This window comes from Sarcophilus harrisii, chromosome 2 (genome assembly GCF_902635505.1).
Source record: "Sarcophilus harrisii chromosome 2, mSarHar1.11, whole genome shotgun sequence".
NCBI classification, from domain to species: Eukaryota; Metazoa; Chordata; class Mammalia; order Dasyuromorphia; family Dasyuridae; genus Sarcophilus; species Sarcophilus harrisii.
In genome coordinates this window covers 645158612-645175739 of record NC_045427.1, presented here as the reverse complement: position 1 = coordinate 645175739, position 17128 = coordinate 645158612, and the positions used below count along the sequence as shown (strand labels likewise).

The following is a 17128-nucleotide window of genomic DNA, read 5'->3' as shown; positions in this document are numbered from 1 at the left end:
CTATTGTATATGTGTGCATATATATGTATGTGTATTTATATACATATGTGCTCTGTGTGTGTGTGCATAGAAAGCATAGGATAGATGTATATATCTACCTCTCTCTCTATATATATATATTTATATATAATCTATCTTTCTATCCTATGTGTGTTTGTGTGTGTGCATAAAGACAGATATGTCTAATTGTCTGTTCATATGCATATATATATACAGATTAATGCCAAATATACATATTTGCGTGTATTCATATAGACATGTATCTCTAATGTGTGTGTTTATGTGTATATATGTATACAGATGAATGTGTCAATATTTACACATTGCATATGTGCACTGTGTCCATATATTAAATTGTGTGAACTTTTACGTTTAAGGCACATACATATTTGCAGCTAGTGGTGCAGTGGATAGATAACCACACCTTAAATCAGGATGATCATCATCCTAAATTCAAATCTGGCCTCAGACACTTATTAGCTGTATGACCCTACATTAATTACTTAACCTTATTTTGTTTCATTTTTCCTATGCGTAAAATGAACTGGAGAAGGAAAGGCAAACCACAAAACACCTTTTCCAAGAAAACTGCAGGGGGGTCATGAAGAAGAGTTACACTTGACTGATATGACTGAACAACAATATACTGGAGGCTTTTTTGTTATGCAATATAATGTATTAACTGAAATGTATTTCTGCCAAACTTCTTTTTAATTTTCCCATTATTTCTTAGCAAATAAGTTGTCCTCCTCATGGTTTAAATACTTGAGTCTATAAAAGATAGAATTCTCTATGTGGTGACTTTGGGATATTATTTTTCTAGTGTGCTCTATACCTTTTTCTCTTTTTTAATAGTGGCAATCACTTCATTAAAAGAGATGACTGATCAGGCATCTGCAGTGGTGACTTCCTCTTTTGGTTCAATGCTGATAGAAATGATCAGTTCAACAATTTCAGAAGAACTGTGAACATCAACAGTGTTTGTGAATTTTCATCTGGGATGATTGAACCCTCATTGCAAGGAATTTTTCTAGTTGTGATTTGAATGTCTTAGTGAACATTCAAACAGGTCCCTTCACTTTCAATTTCTTTTCTTTGGCTCCTCTCATTAGGTCAGCACACACTTTCTCAAGTGATTTCACATTGTGGCTGGTGAGGGTGATGCAGAGTGGGTGAATGGCCACTTTGGGCTCTACCAGTGTCTCGCATGTTTTTGAATGACCTGACAGTGCAACTGCTGTGAGTTAAGAGGAGAGGCAAGGACCACCATCCACACATGGCTGCAGTAAGGGTACCTTCTTCACCAAACAGTCCACTTTTTCTCTTTTAACCAATAATAAGTACTTGGGGTGTTTACCATATTATATTATACTTTTTTATATTCCCTTTATAGTCTATGTATTTCTTTAATTTGATATAGTGGATAGAATGCTGGTCCTGTAATAGAGAAAACTGGGTTAAAATGCAATCAGCTGTGTGACCCTTGGCAAGTCACTTATATGCTATCTGTCTCAATTTCTTTGTTGTTAAAATAATAATAGCATCTACCTCTCAAGACTGTTTTGAGAATGAGCAAATATACGTTAAGCACTTTGAAAACTTTAAAGTACTGTACAACTGCGATCTGTTATCAGTAATTACATAAACTGATCTATCCTCATTAATTTATTTTTGTTGTTAATATCATGCAGCATGTTTCCCATCATGGGTTTCCCTTCTGGTAAAAATGTTCTGTGTTTTTCTTGAAGACCTTGAATTTTAATATGATTACTGAGAAGGAAAGCCAAAGTCATCCCAACCATATCACATGACTTAGGGCACAGAGAAGAAAAAACTGAGCCTAATTTAGCTTCATTAACCAATTGAATGATCACATAGAGAATATTTTATTGAATTTATCTTGCCATCATTACATATTTATAGTATTCATCATGTGGGAAAGGATTGCTTCCTTTGGTTATTTCTAAAAGACTTAGACTCTAATCCAACAAAATCCAAGTGCATTTATATCAATAACTTCCTTGATTCTGAGAAATTTATTGGATTTGTTCCCCACATCCTATTTCACACTTCATTTTTGTATATGGAGATCATTTGTCCTTGGAAAATGGAATAGACTAACATCTTATACATTGTTTAACACAGTCACTGAATTCAAAATTATCCTTTAAATATTTACTGACTATAACACTGAGGAAGCCACCTAACACTTCTCAGTCTTTTTCCTCATTCTTAAAATGAAAGGGATGAAAAAAAAAAACACCTTCAAGGCCTTTCAAGCTTTAATCTTATTATTATTATCCTATTGTTTAGGACTATGATCATGATGACCATTCTAGGGATGGAGGTCAGCCTGTAGTTTGGCTGGAATATAATTTTCATGGAGGAAATGTAAAAAATCAGTCTAGAATGATAGGTTAGGAATAGATTATTGAGAGTTTAAAGGATAAAAAGAGAACTGTTGACCATGCAAAGAGTAGTGAAAGTAAGGGAAGACAATAGTTGATGAAGTGATTTAGTAAAAACATGATTTTTAATCATAGCATCTGGGTTCAAATCCTGACTTGGCTCTTTTTTATGTATATATGTTCCTGACTTATGGTAGAACTTTTCAAGCTCATACAGCCACAAGCAGACACTACAGTACCTTGATCCCAACATAATGATGTCATTTTGGTCCTCTTCAAACATTAAGAACAACAACTAATCAACCTCTTGGTAAGTCACTGAACTCCTCTGGACCCCAGTTTCCTCCTCTATTAAAAAGAGAAGTTAGAAAAAATGACCTTTGGATTTTAGGTACTTAGTGAGAGAATAAAGGCAATAAATCTCCTACTCGGGGATTTGCTAGCCCTATGTAAATTAAGATAAATTTGAGTGACATCAGACCAAAGCAAGATACACTCAACAATACTTTGGTTAAACTTCAATCACTAGGTTTTCCTTTCTTTTAAAAAAGGAGAGTTTATAAAAGTGTTCATTTGCAGGGACTATCACGCATAATGAATCCTCTTTTTTATAGATTGAAGGAACACACCAGGATTTGGGTAGGTTGTCACCACAATATTTATCAAGGAAAAAAAAACATATAAACAAGCATTAAAAAAATAAAGAAAATCAAAGTAAAAAGAGATGCAAAACTCTCATGTATTGAAATGGACAAAATAATTGTTTGTGAGAATATATGCTCCATATGATGTCATCTAGAAACTTTGGCAGCTTATTATAAAGGATAAAGAATAAGAGTGTCATCAGGAAACAAAATCAATTTCCATTTGATGTTTACTGAAGACACTTAGAGGAAACCTGCCCAACCCAGATAAGCTTTATAAGGCAGAGGGTGAAAAATGAATGAAACTAAGGTTTCACCTTGGACAATTTAAAGTCTGAAAGCGCTGGGACAAGATGGCTCACATCCCAGAAATAGGGGAGATAAGTGGCCAAAGAACCAAAGTCTTCTTAGTAGAGAGCTATAACAAATGACAGAACAAAGCTATCTACAAATGGGAAGACAATTCTATTGATGGCCAATGGATAAGAAGGCTGGTAGAAAAAAATGAAGAGGCATAGAATATGTCTTTGAATCATAAGTGATCTTCAGGTTCATCTTATGCCAAGATTATGGTCAAACATTTGAAATATAACAGAGCCAAGATTTGAATTCAAATCTTTTTTCTCCACATCTAAGCCTCTGTTCATTATAGCCTGCTGCCTTCCAAATTACATAATTAGTTAATGGGAAAATGGAAAGTAGAACCTAGATCTCTAGACTACAATTGAAGGTCCATTCTATTACACCATGACATCTTTCAGGTCTTCATAGGAAATAATAGTTCACAAATGTAATCTACATCAGATCCCTTTAAAATGCCTACCTATTTACAAGCTTTATTTGTTCAATTATATACAAAAACAATGATTTTGTTTGTGTGAACATTCTTTAGACCAGATCAAATAACCATCTCTCACATCTTAGTAAATATTTTGTGCAATTGTTAGGTATATATCGATCTACATACACATATACATATTCATACATATGTATCTGTATATGAGAGAGCTCTCAATGTCAACTATCCCATGATGACCCTCAGCACTTAGTAAAATCTTTCATTTCCTTCAAATTTCAGTTCAAACATTGCCTCAATCTAACACCTTTTCAGATTCTCACATGTTAGTGTCTCTCCCCAAATTAGCTTGTATATGTGATATTTAATTAAGTATGTGCATGCATACATATGTATATGTTTTATATATGTATCTGTGTGTCTATATATGTGTTTATATATGTGTATGTGTATTGTGTGTATGTGTATTCATCTATGATTGTGTATATATGTCTCCATATATATATATGTGTGTGTGTGTGTGTGTGTGTGTATCCACATGCACAATTTCCTTTCAATTGAGTATAAATCCTTTGAAGTCGAGAATTGTTTCAACCTTTCCTTTTCTTTTCCTCCACTCCTCTTTTTTCACTTTATTGCTCCCTTCCTTTTCCCTCTGAATCCTCAAAGCTAGTACAGTGACTATGATAAAGAAAGTGGGACCAAATTTCTGATTTCATTAATTTCAGGAATTGCCACATCAGGTACCTTCCTCTACTAGTTCAGATTATAACCATCTCTGCAACTCATAATATTAAGGACTTGCCCAAGGTCATTCTTAGTATCAGAGACAGCATTCTAAACCAATATCTGGTTACAATGTTTGTTTCCTGCCCACTGTCATATTACCTCTCACTGTGTTAGAAGAACTATATTAATTTTTATTGAATTTACCTGAATTGAATGATAGAAAGTATAATACATAATCAATGTCAATTGCTTTTGCTTTGAGCTTAGCAGGAAAAATAATTCTAGCCATTTAGTTATAAATTTTGTTGATTTTCAAGTCATCTTAATATAATTCTCAAAAATGTCTTCCAAGTATCATATAGTCTGAAGAGTTTATTGTTTCACTCATTAATTATTTCTTTTGCATTTGTATATTTTCACATTTTTCTTCCTAATTAGGCAAGAGCCCTTTGGCTACTTATAGATACATATGCTTATATGTAAATATAAATGTTTCCACAAGTGAAATCCAATTATAAAAACCTCTATTGAATTTATCTAAAACTATTGTTCTAATTTGGTATCACTTACTATTGCTTACCTGGATATGAGATCTCTGAAACTCAAAAAGTAATAAACTTTTTTTTTAAGGGGGGTTGTTATTCACATTAAATTCTAACCAACATAATGTTGGATTTACTCCAAAAACCAGGATAGTCCTTCTTTGAACTCTCTTGTCACCATTTTGAACAGTGGTGTTTGGCTTAAATACAACATATTTGATTAGTGATTGATCTCTTGTGTGTCTGCATGGTAACCTGTGATCCTTTCAGGGGAAAATGAGCTAGATAACATTCTCCCTGATTCTTAGTAGTTCTTTAGCAAATGAGGTATAGCTTTTTTCTCTTCTTTGCCTTAATCTCTTTTGGAAAATAGAAAAAATATGGTAATTACAAGCATGGTTGAGTTTATGACCATCACACACACACATACATACATACACTCCTTAACTCTTGACCTCTGTCCTAGCAGCTTTCTTCACATAGGCAACTCTTTATTTCTAAAATCTATTTTTTTATTGAATTCTTGACTGTTATGGAGCAATTTTAGATCTAGAATTATAGATGGCCAGACATAGAAAATGGCATACACATCTGTATTGTCTTGTATAGTGAATGTGTACTTTGGTCAAGCCCTAGTGTTATCTTATTCAAGGAGGCAAAGAACTATAGTACAAGACAACAGAAGCTATAGCCAATTATACAAATGAGTGCTATGGTTCTCCCACTCTGAGGCAGCCTCTGAACAGCAGATAAAGATGAGGAAACCCTTCACCTTTGAGCTTGTATTACCTTATATTAAAGTGATTGAGTTATAGGTTGTGGGAAAAGACCATAAAAATGATTAGAACATATTTTTAGCAGAGAAATACAATTCTAGACAGTTTTGTTTCTTTGTTTGTTTTCTTAGTTTATTGTATTCTTTTTTGATATTGTGTCTCTGGAAATTTTTTGATCTCATGTTGTGTTATAAGTTGCTTTAGTTCTTAGGAAAGTAGAATAACAAAGGACTAGGCAGAAGAAACTCTCATAATTACTGGTCACTCTAACAACTCCTTCAGCACTCTCTCTCGATTGTGCAAGTGTCTACATTAGCAATGTGTAGCAGGCTGAGATATAGAATTGAAGTTTAAGTATGGAGAAACTTATAGTCAGAGGAAGTCCTCAGAGCTAAAAATTATCTAATTCATATGCTACATTAACATCTTTAATCCACAAATTTATTATATGACAGTTATTAAGGTAGGTATTGGAGATGTAAAGACAATAGGAGAAGACAATATCTATGTATGGATATATGTATATGAGTGTATGCATGCAAAAAAACAAAGATAAGGAAAACAAAGTTTTGAAATAAATGGAGCTAATTAAATTCTTGCTGAGAAATTGGTTAAATGTGTGTGTCTGTATATGTGTGTGTGCATATACTGATAAATATTCTTTACCTTAAAAATCATATGAAATTGTTTAATTGCAGAAATCTTAACTGTAGTTTTTTTTTTCCTGAGCTTGACAACAGTTCTTTTTTATCCTTCATTTTTGAAGAAGACTAATGATATCATGGGAGATTTCTTGACTTGTGAATCAATTGAATTTAAGTGAAGCAGAGTTGTACAAAATCATCAGCTTCATTCTGATTTCCAGAGTCTTTGAAGCCCAGTGGCAAGACAAAATTCAGAATGACTGATGATGACCAGGGATTCAGTGGGTGACTTTGGAGTGTTTGATGTCTCATCAAGCTCTAAGTACTCTACAATGCCTTCTTTAGCTACCTTTATGGCTATTCACATCAGTTGGTCTCATTTAGTCCACCCATTCTGCTGGGGGAAAGCCTTCACATGCTTGAGATGAATAAATCTTTAACTCACTGATGGTTGTGAAACATGTTAGTTACCCTCATCGGGCTTAGCCCTTCTGCTGAGATATTTTATTGGGGTATGATCACCATACCTGCTACAGCTTCTTGAAGCCACAAGTGAGAGTTGAGTGAAAAAAAAATAAATAAAGGAACCAAAGTTGGATGATCAGCCCTGAAAAGGGTTTAACAAAAACTCATGCCAGATATATTAGTTCTCCCATCATACTCCATCTTTATAGACTGGTTGAGACATGAAAATTTATTAATTTTAAATGACTTTTCTTTAAAAAAGCATTCATAGTATAAAAATGAGGGTTAATTGTAAAAATCTTTATGCAACAGTGATAAGTAAAATTTTGTCAAAATTATACAAATTCTGGGTTTCAAAATAGTTTAGTATGAAAGGGATGTGTAAGAATTGGCAAAGTCACCAGTGCATGTGATAGAGACTCATATTAATTTGAAAGTGCTATTTAGTCACATTTTCTAAGTGAGCATAATTCCTAATTCTTAGGAGGTAATTTTGGAAATTACATTTATCCTTTTATACCTCAATACAAATATGTGCATTTGAACTAGAAAGAAGCTCTTTCTAAGCTGAGGTCTAAACTTATTTTGTAGTTATGTAGTTGTACAGAGACTATATCGAGAATACCTAAAGGCCGACTGCCTTCCTGACTGAAACTATTCTCATGTATGCCAGATTTTATTTGGATATAATCTTGGATGGTGAGAAATATGTAGCTGACATTTTTTAGGATTTTGTAGAAAGCAGCTGTTGTGCCCCAGTGGTGCAAACAATGAGAAGAGGCTATTTGGAATTATAGTTAAGGGAATTGTTAATGAAAAGATCTTGGTTTGTCATGACAAATTCAGAGTAAACATCCCAATTTATTTTAAGATCTTGAAAATTTAATGATCTCTTGATCAAATAGCGCTTTGGATTTTGTCTGTCATTGGTTCATGCACTATTCATGGATACCGTGCACATTATTTTGTGATCATGGGATAAGCATGCACTTTTAATGAGCTGTAACAAATATGGCTGGTACAAACACATGCCCTGATAAATATTGCATATGTGCTTCATAACAGAGATCCTTCTTGGAAAAGTCTTGATCCTTACTTTGACAATATTGGAAATGCTGTCCACCAAACCAGTTCTGTTGTCAAATTTGGACATTCCAAAGTTCACTGGAAAAGTTTCAGATGCCCTTTGATAGCTATGACAATAGGCCCTAAGCAGTCTTGGCATTGCTAGACTATGTGTCCATCTTGTTTTTTTTTCCCCCTCAACAACACTTCATAAGAACAATTATTGAAGATTTTAAGAGTCATCCTAAAAGTCCTCAAAATATCATTCTAAAAGATAAGATTCAGGAATAAATCAGATTAACACAGATTTCCTTTAGAGAATAGTTGAAACATTTTTAAATGAACTCCATTTCTCTTTAATAATGAGATCAAAATGTCCAAAAGTCCTATCAATCGATCAAAAACTTTTATTAAGATTTTGTCCCTATGCCAACAATTAGGATTATAAGGGGAAAAAACAGCTTGCCTTCAAGAAGTTGAAATTTGAGAAAAAGAAAGCACATATAAATATTGAAGAATCAATAAGTCTAATTCAAAGTTAATGAATATTTATTAAGCACCCACTGTGCTCCAGGCATGCTAAGCTCCAAGAATACAGATACAGAAAAAGAAAAGAAAACCCCTGCCTTTGTGGAGCCTACATTCTAGTGGGGGAAGAAATATTTACAAAATACATCCAAGACTGTTTGAGTAGAAAATGCAGTAGCCTCTAGGAGTGGACCAATGAAAGGCTTCATAGAGAAGGGAGCATTTGAAGTGATTTTTGAAAGAAACCAGGAATTCCAAGAGGTGATAATGAGACCAGAGTGAATTTGAGTCAAGGAGTTTCATTCAAAGAAAAAGTTTGCAGAGCAGGTTCCTTTAAGTTTTTTTTTTAATAACATATATAGCAAAGGAGGAAATTATACTGGCAAAAATATCACTATTCTGTGAGTTTATGTTGTTGTATAATGAAGCATGTACCAAGATTTTTAAGGAGTGCATTTTGATTGACATTGTCTACGGGAACTATAGCACTTGCGTGATCATGGAGCTTGTTAGACAATTTAATTGCATTATGTTTGGAGAAGCCAGGTGTATAGTATAAACTGTTTTGCACTTGGTAGCAGATGCTCTAAGTTGGAATACCCCCGGGCTGTGGCAAACCCGGCAAGGCACACCACTAATCTGAACCTCAGCTGTGTCTTTTTCTAAAAGGAGATGATTTTTATGACACAAATATGGTTCAGACACCTAAACCAGGAAGAGTATAAACTTATTGATGCAAAGAATTTAAATAAAATGCTAGCAAAGAGACTGTCATAAATGCACACTATCATAAATGTTACAACCGTACTCCAAACACAGCTGAGATTTATACAAGAAATGCCAGGTCTGGTTCTATATTAGGGAGAACTATCAGCATAAGTGACCATATCAATAAAAAGAACCAATCAAAATATATGATTAGCTCTGCAGTTGAGAGAAAAAAATATTTTTGCTAAAATGCAGAACTTGTTTCTTTTTTTTTAAAATGGTGGAAATCATAGGAATAAAAGAAGTTTGGGGGGGGGGGCAGCTAGGCCACATAGTGGATAGAGCACAAGCCCTGAAGTCAGGAGGACCTGACTTCAAATCTGACCTCAGACACTTAACATTTCCTAGCTGTGTGGCTCTGGACAAGTCACTTAACTTCAATTGCCTCAAGAAAACAAAAAGTTTTTTTTTTTTCTTAAAATGATAAGTAATATCTGTATCAAAAATCCAAAAGCGTTATAGGTAATGGGAATAAGGTAGAAGCATTCTCCATAAGATCAGGGATGAAACAAGAATGTGCATTATCACCATTATTATTCAATATTGTACTAGAAGTGCTAGCTTAAAGATAAATGTATTGAAGGAATTAGAATAGATATCGAGGAAACAAAACCATTACCCTTGGCAGAAGATATGATAATGAACAGAAAATCCTAGAGAATCAACTAAAAAAAAAAAAAAAAAAAAAAAAAACTATGTGAAAGAATAAATAACTTCTGCAAAGTTGTAGAATATAAAATAAATGCAGAAAATGTAGAATATAAAATAAATTATCAGCATTTCTATAACCAAAAAAGTTCAATATGAAAAAATTGAAAGGAAAATTCAATTTAAAATAAATGCAGAAAATATAAAATGCTTGCAAGTCTACCTGCTAAGACAAACCTAAACACTATATGGAGATAATTATAAACCACTTTTCACACAAATAAAATCATATCTAAATAATTAGAAAATAATTGTGCATGGGTAGGCTGAACCAATGTAATAAAAATGAGAATTTTACCTAAATTGCTTATTTTGTATCATGCCAATTAAATAACCTATTTTTTTCATAAAGCTAAAAAAAAAATAAGAAAACTCATCTAGAACAAGTTACGATAGAAAATAACAAGGGAATCAATGAAAACAAATGTGAAGGAAGGTGCCCTACCAGTACCAGATCCCAAATTGTATTACAAAGTGATTATCATAGATCAATGGAATAGATTAGATTCACAATTAGATACAGTATTAAAAAACCCGGGATGAAAGGCAAACTTATAAACAATGAGCAAAAAACAAAAAACATCAACAACAACAATAAAAATAGTCCAAACAACAGAAAATTATGGTGGCAACCATGAAGGTCAAAATACAAACACAAAAGAAAAAAAAGCAATATGAAAATGCCTACATGATTCCCTCAAAAGGGAATATGAATTGATCTCATGTCCTAAAAGTCATCTTGGAAAACCTCAAAAATGATTTTTAAAATCAAGTAAGAAAAATAGGAGAAAATGGGAAAAGCAATGAGTTATGCAAGAGAATTATGGGGGGGGGGGGAGTCAACCACTTGAAAAGGAAGCACAAAAATTGAATGAAGAAACAAGTCCTTTTAAAAATAAAAATTTTTAAATTTTAAAAAATATTTTAAAATATTTAAAAATAAATAAAATAATTTAAAAATTTAGCCAATAAATTGGCTAAATGAAAAGAAAATCTTCTAAAGAAAAGAATTCTTTAAAATTAGAATTACACAAGTGAAAAAGGAGGTATAAAAGCTAACTAAAGAAAATAATTCCTTAAAAATTAGAATTGCGTAAGTAAAAATTAATAACCATATGAGACATCAAGAATCAAACAAAAAAATGAAAAAAAGAAGAAAATACAAAATATCTGATTGCAAAAAGAACTGTCTTGCAAAATAGATCCAGGAAAGACAATTTAAGAATTTTTGGATCACCTAAAAGCTATAATCAAAAAGGAGCCTGAATAGCACATTTCAAAATTATTTATAATAAAAGCAGCCCTGGTATCCTAGAACCAGAGGGTAAAATAGTCAATGAAATAATAAACTGATCACTTTCTAGGAGATCTCAAAATAAATAACCCAAAGAATATTTTTTTTTATTTAATAGCCTTTTATTTACATGATATATACATGGGTAATTTTACAGCATTAACAATTGCCAAACCTCTTGTTCCAATTTTTCACCTCTTACCCCCCCCACCCCCTCCCCTAGATGGCAGGATGACCAGTAGATGTTAAATATATTAAAATATAAATTAGATACACAATAAGTATACCCGACCAAAACGTTATTTCGGTTTAGAAAAGAATGACTCTGAAATATTTTAAAAATTATTGAAGGAAAAAAATGGTAAAAAAAATATGGGATTGGGAAAAAATTTGTTTTAGAAACCCCAAGTTTTTTTTGGGATATTTTATTTTAAAATTTATTTAAAATATTTTTTTTTGAATTTTGGCCTAAAGGGAATGGTCTCAAAAGATTTTGTTGAAGATATAAGCTCCCTGGTTTATTTAAAAATTAGAATTCCGGTTTAAAAATTAATCCTTTGGCTTTCAAGAACAAAACCAAAATTTTAATACCAAATTTATTCAAATTCTCCAATGATGGGAAATTATTTAGTTTTTTGCCACTACAAAAAGGGTTGAAAAAATTTTTTAAAAACAGGTCCCTTCCCTTCTTTAAACTTTGGGTAAATCCCAGTATAACACTCTGGATCAAATAACAGTTTTTTTTTTATTTAAACTATTTCTAAAATGGTATTTTACACCCAAAAATGCTAATGTCCATTTTCCCCCCCATCCCCCAACAATATATATTTTTTTTATCTTAGAAAAATCTGACAAAGGGTGTGTAGGGACTAGATTTTTTAAATTTCTTTTCTGATTAATAAGATTGGGATCTTTAATGTTTTAGTTTCCTTTCTTCTGGGAATTGTTGTTCTATCCTTTCCATTTTTCAATTGGAGAATGGCCTTTTTTTTAAATTAGAGAATTTTCAATATTTTAAAATAGGCCTTTTAAACCTTTGCTTAAAAATATTTTTTCCCATTTTTTCTTCCTTCTAACTTGCTCATTAGTTTTGTTTTGTACAAAAAACCCCATTTGGTATAATCTTTTCTATTTTGGATATAAAGATCCACTGTTGGTCATAAAGATTTCCCTTCCAAGGCTGGGAGGTAAACACCATGTTCCTTCAATTTATTAAATCATTCTTTAGCCTTCATGAACCCATTTTATTTCTTGGGTATTGTTAATATGGACTGCCTTTTCTGCCAATTAGTTTCCAATTTTCCCAGAATTTTTCAAACTAATTTTTCCCAAAATAATTTTGGGTTTTAAAATAGTTCTTAATTTGTTGATTTTTTCCCTGAAAATCTTCCCCTCTTAAACTAATCTTTCCCTTAAATACCAAAAGTTTTGGAACTGCTCTTATAATATAATTTTAGATCTGGTACACAAGCCACCATCATTTGATTTTTTTTTCATTAACCCTTGAAATTTTGACCTTTTGTTTTTCCAAGAATTTGTTTTTTTTTTTAGGTCATTAAAATAGTTTTTTGGGAGTCTGATTGGTATAGCCCAAATAAAAGATTAGTTTGGTAATATTGTCATCTTTATTATATTTTTGCCCTATCCAAGAAATTTAATTTTTCCAATTTAGACAGACTTAATTTGTGTGAAAAGTGGTCTGTAATTTTGCTCTAAAGTTTGATTTTCCTTAGATAGATTCCCAAATATTTTTATTATCAGAGTTACTTTAAATGGAATTTCTTTGAACTCTGACGTTGGATTTTGTTATGATATATAAGAATGGAACTTATGTTTTATTTTATAACGCAACTTTTAAAGTTGTGATTATTTCAAATTTTGAACTTGTCTTTAAATAATCATGTCATCAGCAAAGAGTGATAATTTGGCTTCCATTGCCTATTTTTTCCTTTAACTTTTCTATTTTATTGCTATATAGTGTTTCTAATACAATATTAAATAGTAACGGTGATAGTGGGCAACCTTGTTTCACTCAGATCTTTTGGGAATTTAGTTTTTCCATTAATATGATGCTTACGATGGTTTTAAAATGCCATTATTTTAAGGAAAAAGTCCATTTATTCCTATACCTCAAGTGATTTAATAGGAATGGATGTTGGATTTTATCAAATGCTTTTTTCTGCATCTATTGAGAGATCATATGGTTTTGTTAATTTTTATTAACACGGCCAATTATATTGATAGTTTTCCTAATATTAATAGCCCCATTCCTGGTATAAATCCTACTTGATCATAGTGTATTATCTTAATGATTTTCTGTAGTCTTTTGCTAATATCTTTTTAAATTTTAGATTTTTTTAGGGGTTGGTCTTTTTTTTTTTGGCCTATGGTTTAGGTAATTTCCATTTGTTTAAGAAGGAATTTGGTGGGACTTTTTTTTTTTTTAAATAAATTTTAATTTAAGTTTTAAATGTTTGGTAAAATTAAATGAAACCTTGGGTTTTTTTTTAGGGAGTTGTTTAATTGTTTGTTTTTTTTTTTTGAAATGGGATTTTTCAAGAATCTTTTTGTTGGGGTTTGTATGGGAGGTAATTTTTTCTTTTAGGGAAAATTTTTATAAAGGAAAATAATTTTTTTTTTTAATTTCTTTGTGGGAAAGTTTTCTTTTTTTTAGCTTACTTTTTTTTTCTTCCCTTTTTAAATAGATGGTTTAAAGTGGTTTTTATTTTTTTTTTTTTTTTTTTTTATTTAAAATTTTTTTTTTTTATTTTTTATTTATTTGTTTTTTTTTTTTTTGTTTTTAGTTTTTTAATTTTTCTTTTTTTGTTTTCAATTTTAGTTTTTTTGTTTTACTTGGTTTTTTTTTGTTTTTTTTGGGTAAATTTTAATTTTTTTTTGTGTTTCCCAATTTTTTAAGGGAAATGGTTTTTTTGGTTTTTTTTCCTTTTGTTGGTAAGTTTTTTCCTTTTGCAACTATTTTTTTTGATTTATTTAATTTTGTTTTGGTTTTTTGTGGTTTGGGCCCTGGAAGAAAGTAATTTTTTTTTTCATTTTTGTTTTTTTTTTTAATTTTTTTTTTTAAATTTTTTTTTTTTTTGTTTTTGGTTTGTTTGCATTTGAGGTTTTTGAGATTTTTTTTGGGTTTTGGTTTTTTTTTGAATTTTTTCTTTGAAGTTGAGGGGTATTTGGTTTTTGTTTTTTTTAAACGGATTTTTTTTGGGTTGTTTTTTTTTTTTATTTTTTTTTTTTTGTTTTTGGAGATGAAAGGCTTTTTTTGGGATTTTCTTTGGCTAATGTTTTGTTTTTTTTTTTTTTATTTTTAGAAAGTGTTTTGCAAATTTGTAGGGTTTATTTGTTGTTTGTTTTTTTTTTGGGGGGTTTCCCTTTTTTTTTGGTTGGGTTTTTGTTTTTTTTTTAAAGATTGGTTTTTTTTTTTGTTTTCTTTTTAAAAAGGTTTTCTGCATGGTTTTTTAAATTTCTTGAGTTTTTCTTTTTTTTTTTTTTTTTTCCTTTTTTTTGTTTTTTATGGGGGAGTTTTTTTTTAAAAATGTTATTTTTTTTTTTTTTCTTTGGATGGTTTTTTTTTCTTTAAATTTTAAAGGGGTTTTTGCTTTGGGATTGGTTTTTTTTTCTTTTTTTTTTTGATTTTTTTTATATTTTTTTTTTTGTCAAATTTTAGGTTTTTTTTTTAAAAAAAAAATTTGGTTTTTTTTTTTTTTGATTTTTGGAGTGAGATAAATTTTTGTTTTTTTTTTTTTTAAAAAATGGAAATTTGTTTTTTAAAGTTTTTTTTGGGAAAATGTTGGTTTTATTTTTTTTTGGTTTTCTTTGTTTTCTTTAATATTTATTTTGGTTTTTTTTTAATTGGGGCCTTTTTTGATTTTTTTGATTTTATTTAAATTTTTTTTTTTTTTTTTTTTTGTGCTTTTTTTTTTCTTAATTGTTTGTTTTTCCAAAAATTTTGGGGTTTTTTTTTGTTTTTTGAAATTTTTTTAAGCTATTTTATTTTGTTTTTAATTGGGTTTTTTTTTGATATTTTTTTGTAAAATGTATTAGGTTTTTTTTTTTCATTTTTTAGGTTTTTTTTTTTTCTTTTAATTGTGTTTTGGTAAGGTGGTTTTTGTTTTATTTTTTGTTTTTTTAATTTTGTGTTAATGAAAAGTTTTTTGTTGTTTTTTTAAAATTTTTTTTAATTTTTTTTATTTTTTTTAAGTTTATTTTTGTGTTTTTTTGGCTGTGGAATTTTTTTTCCATTTCTTATAATTTTTTTTTTTTTTTGTGAATTTTTTTTTTCCATAAGTTTCCTATTTTCTTTGCGTGTTTTTTTTTGTTTTTTCAATTAAAATTTTTTTTGTGAATTTTTTTTTTTTTTTTACTTTTTTTACTTTCCTGGAGATTTTTTTTTTTTTTTTTCCAATTAAATTTTTGTTTCTGGGCCTTCCTGGAATTTTTTTTCTTTTCCATTTTTGTTTTCGGAATTTTTTTCCTTTGTGGTTTTTTTTTTTTCCCTTTTTATTTCTAATTTTTGGAATTTTAATGGCTTTCATGGATTGTAAAGGAAGCTGATTATTTTTTGTTGAGGTTTCTTGGTTTTGTGACTTTTTTTCTGATGAAGTGTTTATTGTTTTTTATTTTTTTTATGTTTTTAAAGTTTTTAGGGAGGTTTCCCAGGGGGCAGCCCGAGGAGGGAAAGATAAACGATTTTTGCCGGATGGGAGTGTTTGGGAGTTTTTCCCCCAGGAAGTGGATTCAATTGGCTGAGTTCAAACTGCTTAGTAGGGGCTGAGGGGGAGGAAAGCCCCAGGCTAGAGACAAGGGGTGAAAGTGTACGCCCCCAGGCCGGAGCCTCTTGTGGGACTGTGAGAGCAGCTGACGCAGACCACAACTGCCCAGAACCTTGCCCAGTGTTCTTGCCCAAAAAGGCCTGGAAAAGTTTATGGCCCCGCCGAGTTTCCCCCTGCACAGATTGGAGGCTAACCTGGCTGCGTCCTCCTGCCGTGCAGGATCACAAGCCCCAAGGAAAAGCCCCCGACTGTGGGGTTGGGGTGCGCTTTGGTGAGATCGTTTTCACCCTCGGTTTGAGGCCTCCTCAGAACCTAATTTTCCCCGCCCGCGCCTCCCCCCCGGAACCAACTTTTTTTGGGAGACGCAGATTTTCATGCCGGGAGTTGTTCACTTTTTCTTACGAATTGTGATAAGACTATTTTGAGGCCTGATATAATATTGATAAAAGGGTAAGAAAGCCAAAAGTTTGGTGTTCCCGCCATCTTGGCTCCGTGCCCCGCCCCCCCAAAGAATATTGTAGCCAACTTCCAGAACTGTCAGCTCAAGGAGAAAATCCTTCTAGCAGCAAGAAAGAAGCAATTCAAGTGCCAAGGAACCGCAATCAGAATTACATAGGATTAGCAGCTTCTACATTTGGGGATATGGAACATGATATTCTGGAAGGTAAAGGGGTAAAGATTATAACCAAGAATCATCTATCCAGCAAAATTGAGTATGATCTTTCAGGGTAAACGATAACCATTCAAAGAAATAAGGGACTTTTTTTTTTATCAAATTGTGCATACCCTTTGATCCAGCAGTGTTACTACTGGGATTATATCCCAAAGAGAGCATAAAGAAGGGAAAGGGACCTTATAGAATGTTTAGGCACCCTTTTTGTGGGTTTAAAATGGAAACTGAATGGATGCCCACGTTGAGAATGGCTGAATAAATTTGGTATATGAATATTAAATTATTTTTGTAAGAAATGACCAAC

General features: G+C 31.3%; 1 pseudogene; it reads right to left on the bottom strand.

The window, feature by feature from the left end:
- Window positions 1-886: 886 nt before the first annotated feature.
- The window catches only part of LOC111721508, a 176858-nt pseudogene continuing 160616 nt past the window's right edge, over window positions 887-17128 (bottom strand).